Genomic DNA, 12,029 nt, shown 5'->3' on the forward strand with positions numbered 1-12,029 from the left:
AATCTTTGTTGTGATTGCTAACTCATTTAAATATAACAGCATCTAGTGTTCCTTGAATTCATGCTCCTTTAAAAAATGGATAGTGCAAAGAATTAACAAATGTAGGGGAAAAAGTGTTCATTGTCTTAATTTGGGGTCCCCAGAAGCAGACTTTGAGACGAGGGTTTTAGGATAACCCAAGATAGGAGCTGTCCTGTATTCGTTTGGTTCATTCTTTCCTTGGAAAGAGGAGGCACGAAACCCCTCCATTTCGGATCAACTTCCATCATGTCATGCTGTAGTTGGAATAGGAACGTAATGGCAAACAGAGAGCTAATGCTGTTATCTACAAATTACTTCCTCAGACAGAGAAAGCATGCATGTTACTGAGAATTTAAAACTATAATTTGCCTGGATGGTGTACAATTCATAGAATGGGGACCTAAGTGTAAAAGCTACTACACAGGAAAAGATCTTGTAAAAATAGCCATCGCTAACACATGTGAATGCTGCCATGCACCAGGATCCTCTGTGGGCATTTACATGTGTCATAACAAGTACTCAACAATGTCAAGAGATAGTAGGACAACTCCTATTTCACACATGGGAGCTCAGGTTTAGAGGGGTATATCCTGTCAGTGGTAGAACCAGAATTAGAAGGGGAGCACACTGAGCGCATCTCCATGAACGCAGCCACCGCTCCATGTGGTCATTATGCCTCTTCTGGAGCACTACAGTCCTTGCTTTCATGCCCTCTAAGGAACCAGCTCACTGAGGGCAGAGCTCTTGCCTGCCTTGCTCATGACTTGCACAGCACCAGACACAAATAAGACAGAGAAGAGACACATGTCTGCTGATCATTCATAACACAGAGCTGCTCGTTCTCAGCTGCATTTCTGCCCAAAGAAAAGTTGGGGTCAGTTTTACTGGCCATGAAATGTTTAATCCTCCCTGCAAAGCTGACTCAGTCAGCCGGCAGCCTGTATTTTTGAATTACCATGTTTTGTCAATGTGAGCTGGGGCTACTCTTTATAATTCCACTCTACTCACAGGAAATATAGTTTTAGTCCTAAATAAATGACGACTTTTATATTTGAAATGTATGTTCTAGTTTCTAGTATATTTCATTGTCCTGGGCAGCTTGGTATTTATGGCAATCTGGATTTCCTTGATGTGTACTGGGTTCCACTCCAGATTACATTTGGAACTCCCATTAAACAGGATGCTTCGGCAGATGTTTTCATGGGAGATTTATCTATATCTATATATAAATACATGTCTATATTCTATGGACAATATGGACCTATGTATAGATCTATCTATCTACCTGTCTATCTATCTATCTACAGATCCACGTTGTCCATAGAAGCTGTGAATCATACCCCTATCAGTTGTGGTGTTTGTGTTATTTCCAGTCCTTTGCAGTGGAACCTACTGGAGGAAATGACACAGCAATGGGAATGCTATGTTGTCCAGGTCCCAAAGAATTTCCTCAGGCTGGTGCTGGTGACTACTCCAGGTTTCAGAGTAAATGTTCTTTGAATGAATTGTGTGTAACTGTGTTGATTCCTGAACAGATAAAAATCTTAAAACAAGAGGAAGAGGAAGGAGACGGAGGAGGAGGAAAGGAATGGGAGAGTTAGGAGCACATGTTGGAGTTTGTTTATTTATAATAAGGAGCAAACCAGAGAAATGCCAGCACTTGGAGGGTCACCCCGCCCCCGTTTTCTTTGAAATCTCCATGACTAAATTTGGTGATTAACAGTCAGTTATGTAGATAACAAAGTAAATGAGATTTTAAAGTGGAAACTAATATTGAGAAAAGAATTAGGAAGGGAATTATAAAGAGGTTGCTTTTGGTACAGCAGCAGATGAAACGGGATCTGTTTATAGAAGTGGATGCTGAAAGCAGAGTACTTTCTATTAATATCAACAACCATTACCTAAAACATTAGCTATTTTCGTTTCCAACAGCAGCTCCTAAATTTATCCATATATTAAATATTTTCCTTGGAGTGCATGATGTAAGCCCCAAATATCACAATATTGATGGGATGTTTAACAAATACAATTGTATGCTGATGGAATCCTCATTACTAGACAGTAAAAGCTTTTCTTTCACGTTTCTTGATCAGCTGTTTCTCATTTAGGGATTCACCTCTTTCTCAGATTATCCCTGACCTGCACTTGGAAATCTCAGCCGTGGACACTGGTTCAAGCGTTTTCTGTCGCGTCGGCATGTTAGAAACATGGCTGTGCAGGGTGCTGCCAGAGGCGGAAGGGAGACGGGAAACGAAAGGTCTTGGCTGTTGGCTGCACGGAGACATGGAGGATGGGTGGCGGGTAGAGCACTGCGGGGTGCTTGGGTCTGAGCCAGGAAGCTCGGCAGTGACCAGGGACGTCCTGCAACCGGAGTGAAATTTGATGATTTTTTTATGAGGGTTTTATCTCTCTGTTCCAAACATTTTCTCCCTACAAATAGCCAGCAAGAGAAAAGACTAGAGAAGGTAGGGAAGAGGCAGTTGGGGGCTGAGAATTTTGGGGGGAAAGGTTAGGATGATGCGGGGGCCAGGAACAGAGGGGAAGTAGGGCTGTCAGAAAGAAAAGCGATTCTCTATTAAATCCTATCTTCCCTGGCAGGGAGCAGGGTCTTAGTGCTGTGACGTCTGGGCCCATCCTAGTGGCCTGGACCAGGTACATCTATCAGTGTCTACCAAGATTTGCACCAGACATATCCACGTCCCCTCCAGCTGGCTGCAGGAGATGCTGAGGTCATCCTGGCTGTGCTTCTCTGTAGCCTCCCTCGGTATTTCCCCTTACCTCTGGGTCTCAATCCATGCTCCACGAAGACGGAGCCCCATCAGTCATGCTCAGCACTCTGGCTCCACAGTCTTTACAGTGCCTGGCGCTGAGTGTGCACTTAATGAACACTTGCTGAGTAGATGATTCCATAACTGCATGAATTAGAAACAACCTACTCAACTTTAAATGGTCAGTATCTGTGGTCGGCAGATAATGCACCTCCCCAGAAATGTTCTAGGAGAGGAAATTTTTCTTTTTCCTCTGGCCATCTTAGGTTCCTGGCTGCGGCTTGTAAATTAGACAGACGAAAGAGAGATTCACAAGGGGAAAACTAGCAGAAGGTTTGTAACACGTGCAGCCCTCGTACACGCAGAAAACTCAGCAGTGAGTAACTCAAAGAGGTGGTTAGAACTGGGGCTTATAGAGCATCTTAACAAAAGAAAAATACACTTTCAGAAACATGACAAGACAAAGGAAAGGGACTTGTGCTTTTAGGGTCAGCAAGTTATATGAAGGCAAATACTCTGGGGAACTCCTGGGAGACAAAGGCCAGTTAGTAAGTGTGCCATGTGGACTCCTCTGGTGCCAGCTCTGGGCTGATCAGGGTCTAGAGTCGTCCTTGGTGATTAACTTCTGTCCTTTCTAGAAGAGACGGGAGGGGACACCTTTGCACATTTATTTCCTGCTTTTAGGCAAATGGGGGAGGACAGAGAGCTTTTCTTGCATTTGCTTCTTCTCACTTGTCTTCAGCTCCAAACAATCCTTATGGCACAGTGGCGTGTTCTGGTGCAGCGTATTCTGCTACCCCTCAATGTCTACATCCTAATCCAACAGAATCCGTGAATGTGTTAGGTTATGTGTAAAGAGTAACTAAGCTAGTAGATGGAACTACATTTGCCAATCAGCTGACCTCGGGATGGCATGATTGTCCTGGATTGTCTGGGGTCCAATGTAATCACAGGGGTCTTTCTAAGGTAGGGAGGGAGGAGGTGAAAGTCAGGGAGAGATTAGAAGATGCTACATTTCTGGCTTTGAAAATGGAGGAAGGGGCCAGGAGCTAAGGACTGCAGGTTACCCTAGAAGTTGGAAAAGGCTAGGAAACACATCCTCCCCTAGAGCCTCGAGAGAGAAAGCAGCTCTTTCGATCCTTGGTGTTAGCTCAGTGAGACCCATTTTGGACGTCTCAACTCCAGAACTGTAAGATATTAAATTTGCACTATTTTAAGCTGCTACATTTGTGGTAATTTGTTTCAATGTCGTTAGGAAACCCATCAAGTGTCTTTGTGTACATAGCTGACCTCTTGAAAAGTTGTGTACTAAAAACATCCTTTTTGTCACTTCCATTTCCCTTCTCAGTATTCATTTTCTTCTACTTATGGCATTGTTATTTTCCACTAGTAATTAATTTATACTGTTCAGGAACTAACTTATAAAATCTATTTTCCATGAGAGGAAATTATTTCATTTTAACATAAAACTCCGGCAGTTCAAAACTTTCTATGCTCAAATAAAGTGAATATTTTCTGACCCTCAGACACCGTTGTTGCTACTGCCTGTCTCCACATGGACCAGGGTGCAGAGTGGCTGATGGGGTGTCTGAACCAATGAAGTATTTGACCAAATTGAATTATTCAGTCAATCTTTTGGTGTGGATAATTCAATTCAACCAAATAAAGTTTCAGATAGCTTGTAACTGGTACTTATAGAGGTTTTAATTCAGTTGGGAAAGGTCATCCTTAGAAGTTAGAACCATGAGCCTTTTCGTTACCTCCAGGAGCATAAACTCCTTACTCAGCCACCCCCATAGTTTGATAATTATTGGTGCTCTTGGAAAGGGCTTTCCAGTGCATGTGTCACAAAGTGCTTGGCCTGAAGATGGGGAAAATGAGGCTGAGAGTGGAGAATTGATGTGTATGAGGTTGTGCAGTCATCTGGTGGCAAAATGAGCCCTAGATCTCAAGTCATGGAACTGATAGGCTGCTTGCTGCCCTCTTCTCTGTACCATGTTTCAGTCCTAATTTAGACACTTAATGCACTCTGGAGTCCTGCACCTCTAGACAGTGTCTTCACTTACCCAGGAAAGCAGACATTAGAAATTTCACCACCCAGGATCAAGGCATGAGCTCTTCACTCTTATCTACTCAGATTTCTCTGCTCTTATGTACATTCACTTTCACAGCAAACACTTAGAGAAACAGTCAAGGACTCATGAAAATCTTGTTTCCTATAGACGTATTATATAAAGTTCACTGGGATGAAGTGGAAATGATTAAGAAAAATATGGAGAAATAGGAGCATGGTAATGCAGAGTAGAGTCCATGAGCCAAAGCAGAGGAGAGAGTTTTTATTTTTGTAGCCTTTTCTCCTTGTCATGATTTATGCTAAAATCATGTAGTGGATAATCTAAAAACACGGTTGCGGGAGCACCAATATCACAGTGTCCATCCTTCCCAGGCCTCTTTGTTCTGAAATCCTGTGCATCTATTCCAGAAGGAAGAAACATGAGCAGGTTCAGAGAATGGAACAGCCGCCTGGATGTGGCATTGTTTAAGTCACTCTCAGCCTCAATCTTCTAGCAGAGAAAGCACCTTCCACTCTTGACTTAATTTTCTTTCTTCTCTGACTGTGCACAGGCATTGAAATAGGAGCATGTAAATCAAATCTCCTAGGCTGTCTTTAAGACATAGGTCAGAAGACAGCTCTCTGAATAATGAACTAAGGGGACGTGTTAACTTAAATTTAGTAGAACAAATCGACATACACACGTACGTCCAGAGATAATTTATATGGTGTCTGCAGGACAGCCCCACAGCACTTCACAAAATTAAAACAGAGAAAGAAAAAAAGCAGTAGTGAGGAAATTCAAGCCTTTCAGTCTCAACCATTAACTCCAACAAAGCTACAACTGCCAAACAAGCGGGACATCATTGTCTGAGTCCCCACATAGATTACTGTGCTTGTTACCTGACTGGCAGTTTTGAAGAAATTTTTAAACGCGACAAGTCTGATCCACACAGTTCTTTGGAAAAAGAGTGCAATGGCTAGGGCAATGCTAGCTGCTGTAACCAGCAGACACACAAACCCATGAAGTGGCACCAAGTGATGGAGGTCTGTTTCCTTCTCAAGGGATGTGCAGAAATGGGTATTCCTAGTGGGTGAGTGGGTGGCTCCGGCTTTCCTCCAGGTGGTGATTCAGAGACCCAGGTCCTTACATCTTATGACTCCACCCACATCAAGACCCTCAAGGCTGTGCACATCAAGGGGGTTAAGGGGAAGATAGCCTGGAGGAATGTGCATGGTAGAGTTTTATTTTCAAAATAAAGAGCGTGAAAGGGGTGTGCATCACTTACGATCACATTCAATTGGCTGCCACTTTGTCACATGACCACAAGGAAGTCTGGTAAATGTGATCCTGCCATTTTCCAGGAGGAAGAGGAAATGGGTGAACAGACAACTGGTCTCTGGCACTAGAAACACCAGCTCTGCCAGTGCAGGTAGCATTCTGGGACACTGACCCCCCCAAACCCCTTGGTTTTACCACCTATCACAATTGATCGCAAACTTGAGTGATTGAGAATTGTGAATGTTAACAACTAAAAGAGTAATCAGCATTTGCCAATTTCAAACTCTCATTTTCAGATAAAAATAAAATCCAGGAAGGCAAAATAAGCCTTTGAGGACCATAGAATTTAGCTAGCGACAAGGTCAAAACAGTTCTTTAATTTATTAAATTTATAGCTTAGTTTTCTTTCTACCACAATTCATAATTCAATATTTGATTTTTTTTATCATAAGCCCTCCCTTGGACTTATTAAAATGAGCCATCTGAATCACTGGAGTTTGGGAAAAAATGATAAGAACTTAGGGACTGTGTCTATTAAAAAATGTATTGATGAAAATAAGTGAGCTGGTGAATAAGTATTAGTCACACATCTTAAACTCTTTTGAAAGAGACTACTTATGCATGCAGACAGTCATGTTCTTAGCCTACCCACATTTTCAAGACTTCCCCAAATTTGTGACAATACCATTTATAAATATAAGAAATAAGATGATAAACATTTTCCTTTATGCAGATGATACAACCTTATGATTCTGTAGGAGGAGTGACTTCAAGAAGTAAATGAAGTTAATGACCCTTACTGTCAGCAGGAATTGTTCAATATCAATTATTCTGAAACAACAGTGTCATTTTTCAGCAGGCACTTTTTAGTATGGAAAAAAAAAACCCATTAAACTCTATTCACCAGGTTAAATCATTTAGTTAGCTTAATTGGACCTTATAGGTAACATCCTACGAATTTCACTGAGATTCAGCAATACTCATTTATTGACTAAAAAATATTGATTGAGACCCAGTTAAGTGTCAGGGAGTATGTTAAATACAAAGTTTATGCCTAAACGTCTATGCTCTTTTGTAGAAATGTGTTTTGCTATTGATCTGCTTCCAAGTTTCATGCTAGAGGTGGAAGATTGATAATTCTTCTCTTTGAATAAATTCAGAGCTCATCAATGAATGCATTTAATGTTTTATGGTTCACACTGATGAGGTGCTGTGGACTGAATGTTTGTGTCCCCCAGAACCTAGATGTTGAAGCCTAACCCCCAGTGGGACAGTATCTGGAGGTAGGCCCTGTGGGCAGTTATTAGGGTTAGATAAGGTCATGAGGGTGGAGTCCCCATGATAGGATTAGTGTCCTCATAAGAAGAGGAAGAGACACCAGAACTCGCTTGCACTCTCTCTCTCTCTCTCTCTCTCTCTCTCTCTGCCAAGTGAGAACACAGTGAGAAGGCGGCCGTATGCAAGACAGGAAGAGAGGGCTCTCACCAGGTCCCAAGTCCACTGGCACCTTGATCTTGGACTTGTAGCCTCCAGAACTATAAGAAATAAATGTCTGCCTAAACCCCCAATCTATGCATTTTTAAATTTGTTTTGTTTTGCTGTAGCAGCCTGAGCCAAGACATGAGACTTTTATGGAATTATGATGCGACATTTAACAGAACAGGAGGCATTTCCTGGAAAACCTACAGGTCATGTCTGGCTACTAGTGGACTTGAGGTCTACTTGAAAAAGAGCAAAACTCTCAGTTGAAACAAAGACAAAAACCAGAAGATGTTAGAGTTTACAAGAAAATGCAAATGCTACGAAGACCATATTCCTTTTTTTTTGTAATGTAGATTGACCTCATTATAAAATGTGTTTTGAAACAATACAATATAATCCCACTTTGGTAAATGAAAAGTAAATTTGAAAAGAAGAATATATTGCAAAATGTTCAAAATTGTGATGAGTGGGTATCCTAATTACAGGTCATTTGAAAAAACTAATATGGCAGAGTTTAGTCAGTTTTTCTCTCCTCACTTCTCTAGAAAAACACCTGGAAATGGAGGGGGTGAGTTTTAGAAGCCAGAGTGGTTCTCATTCATTTGTGCAGCAGTGCTTCAAGCACTGGAACTATATCAGGAACAGTGAGGCACCCTAGGGAGACAATGGTGAGAAAATTGGAAGTCAGTCTCTCGACTTCAAGGCCAGGGCTTTGTGATTCGTAGACTGCCCTATTCTAACCTTATAGAATGTTCCAACTATAAGTGTGTCCTTACCCTTGATTACTGTGTGATGGAGGGGAAAAAAGTGCCCAGAAGTTTTAAATCATCGAGTTGGAAGACAGCTACAGGCAGTTAGTAGGTTTCATGTTATTCTGGACTTAAAGTACCGCCACTTACAAGTACATGTAAAGATTTTCTTTCAGATGTTTTTATTCATGTACAAAAACAACATATTACATTGATTGCTGTATTTTATGTATAATGTAGAGATAATATTGTGTAGGCAGGGCCATAATTCATTTTTCTGTAATCATGAGCTGAGCAACAATAACTGGGGAAACATGCAAATATCAAGGCCTGGTCATTCTGCTGACACGAGGGGGAAATACTATGCCTGTCCATGTGCCTTGCAGAAAGAGAGAGTTCTTGGAAATCTGGAGGAGAAGGGATAGTGACTAAATTAAGTATATAGGCAGTTTGGACATTATACACAGGAAAAATAAAGGGTACATATTTTTAAAGTATTCTTTTTTTCTTATCCTATTTGCATCTAAATGGGAGCACTTGACTGTAATTTAACAAAAAATTATGTTTGGAAAGCTCATTTTAGTAATTAGTAGTTCTTAAATAGTGACCATTTGGATAAAATTATTACCCCAGCGTTCAGCTGCTTCTCCAGGTTAGCCAAATATTTTTGAGTGTGGAATGACAACTGGAAATTACGTTGAAACAAGATTTTGCATTAATTATCTAATACTTCCTCATTTTTGGCCAAGGCAAAAATACTGTCAAAGAGACCACGTACTATTTCTGCTTTTCACCCACAGTGAAAGGAGAAAACCGTGATCAAAGTTCCAACGTAAGAATCCCACATAGGGTTTTTCTTCTTTCTTTTTTAGCAAAGGACTGCTTTACAGTGGCTTGAATTTCGGGTGAAATTTGAGATCTGGCTTTCTCTCTTGGCTGAACTGGATCAGCTATCCTTTGCTTATTTGAAAGGAAACTTCAGCTTTGCAATTTACTCTCTAAAATTGGTTGTTGAAGCTCCCTGCCGCAGTGGAAAGGCACCATCTGTTTTAATAATACTGATGGTGAAAGGGGATGGTTGTGAAATGGCGCTGGGAGAGCTCTGGGCGAGCACAGCTCCACTTGGAGAAGGATCGCCTTTTAAGTTCATGAATGTGGGTTAAATCCGGGCCATACCAGGTGCAGGATCAGTCAGCACAGACTCACATGCCCTGGGGAGGATGGGTGGAACTTGTACACAAAGGAAACCAACTCAGAAAAGTGATGTAAATATCTGGGGGAGGGGGCGCAGAATATAGGAGAAAAGCAGCAACAGTGAGAGAAACATGATAGTCAGGGCAGCCACAATTTTTAAAGGTTTCTTTTCTGACACTTGCTTTGTTTTTTGTTTTGTTTGGCTTTTGATCATTACTGGAAGACGAGAAATTCCACCACAGTAAGCCCCACTGAGCTGAACCATCACTCTCTGGGCATCTGAGAGGACAATTTCCTTTTCCTGCCACTGAAACAAAGATTCAATTTCTCAGCTTTGAAAACTCCACAAACCACTCACTCACTCACCCACTAGCTTCTGGGTAGACCTACATGTGCATAACTGGACTGGTTGTGTACTAACCAAGCACACACACCCCAGCACACATACATGAAAACATGGGCCCCACACACGTACACACAATACACGCAACCAAGCACACACCCAGGCACACACAGATACATACACACAAACACACATATACACATGTCAAATACACACACATGTGTAAATCTAAACATATACACATCAGATATACATACCCAAACACACACATACACAAACATGTATCCCACACATCTACACACAATACGCACGACTAAACACACACACATATGTACACATACACAAAAACAAAACACAGACATACACAAAAATATACATACAGATACACACATGCCTACAAACACACATGCATATACACACAGGCAAATACACACAAATATGTACATACACATATACCCATAAATACACAAATAAAACATACACACATACACAAGCACACACACTCACAAAATATGCACACATACCTGCACAAGCGCATATGCACACACACACATGAACACACACATACATGCACTGGGGAGATTCCCAGCCTTCCAGGGAGAGGGGTCCCGGCCACATCAGCTCCTCCTGCAGGCACCATCTGCTGTCTCATTTCGCTCCTTTCCAGGAGTTTGAAACTCAAGGTACAAATAAATATATGAGCACCTCCCAAAGTCAACCGTGTGTAAAAGGGCATTTTACCTCATTAGCCTCTGCCTCTAAGACCAGTGCTGATATTCTAATGTAGTCCTTAAAATGCCCAGGAGTGACTCTGCAAAATTTAACCAAGTTTTACAAGATGTGCCTGGAACCAGCAGGTGTGATCCTCTAAAGATAAATATAATGCTGTTACTGGCATTGATTTCTTTAGCATCTTATCAGATGCCCTGTTGTAGCAACAGTCTCTTTCTGTTTTCCCTTCTGCTTCACCAGAAGATGACTCAATCCACAGACCCAGAAACCGTGGAACAATTACAACATTCAAAACAGCTTGTGTGTAACGGCTCACAGCTCCTCTCGAATTGGATCCTGCCTCTCTAAGCTAAATGCAAGTTAACTGATTCCTAAAAATACCTCCTGAGATGAGTCATCCTCTTGCAAGAGCCCTGGGGAATGTTTTCCACAGAAACGGTGAGGCCCGGAGCGGGGAGGGGTGCGCGGTGCGCTGTGCTGTGTTTCCCTTTCCCCTGTTCCCGAGCGCTGGGCTGGGCTGCTGGACGGTTTGCTGAAATCAAATCTGCAAGCCTGGCAGAAGTTTCAGCTCCTCCTCCCACGACAGTTCCCGAAATGAAGTGAACCTGGGCCCAAGGAGAGGTGCAGGTCAACAAGATTCCCATTATCCCCAGTGAAGGAGAGCAATGTCCAGGGCCAGCAGCATGGCTCTGGGCTGTAACAGGAAGACTGTTCTCACAGCGGTCCCTTTCCCAGACTACGGCACTGAGAGTTATGTACCAGGCTGGCCACCCTATCCCAGCATTGAATTGATGGAATGGAGAGGGCGCTGGGGCCATAAACACCTGTGCTGCTCTTACAGACCCTGCGGTGGGCAGAGTCGGCTGAGCCCAGACCCCTCACTGAGTGATGCAACTGATGCTCCCAGGGCCTAGGGCACGGCCTCACCAACAACCGCTGCTCCTGGTTAGAGAATCCTGGAAGGCACGAGAAATCGAAAACATTCTCTAATAGTGGGATTTCAGACTTAAAATTGTGTAAATATTTTGGTGGAAGAGAACCTTTATAACATTCCTGAAATTAGGCAACATGAAAGATCAGTGTACTCATAAGGATAACACAGATGTTTCAGACCCTTATTCATAGCAGGCAAGATACAAATTATAAAAAAAGAAACACAGGGGACTTCCCTGGTTGTCCAGTGGTTAAGACTCTGAGCTTCCCCTGCAGGGGGCCCGGGTTTGACCCCTGGTCAGGGAACTGAGATCCTGCATGCTGTGTGGCATGGCCAAAAAAAAAGGAAACACAAGTAAATGTTCATTCTGATTATTAATTTGAACAACAAGTCATGTACTCTTAATTTGGAAATATATTTAGAGGCTTTAAATTAAAAAAATAAACACAACACACAATCCTGGTTTCAAGC

The sequence above is a fragment of the Delphinapterus leucas genome, chromosome 2, assembly GCF_059928025.1.
Source record: "Delphinapterus leucas isolate spDelLeu-1000000601 "Yukka" chromosome 2, BTC_Dleu_Yukka2, whole genome shotgun sequence".
Taxonomy (NCBI): Eukaryota; Metazoa; Chordata; class Mammalia; order Artiodactyla; family Monodontidae; genus Delphinapterus; species Delphinapterus leucas.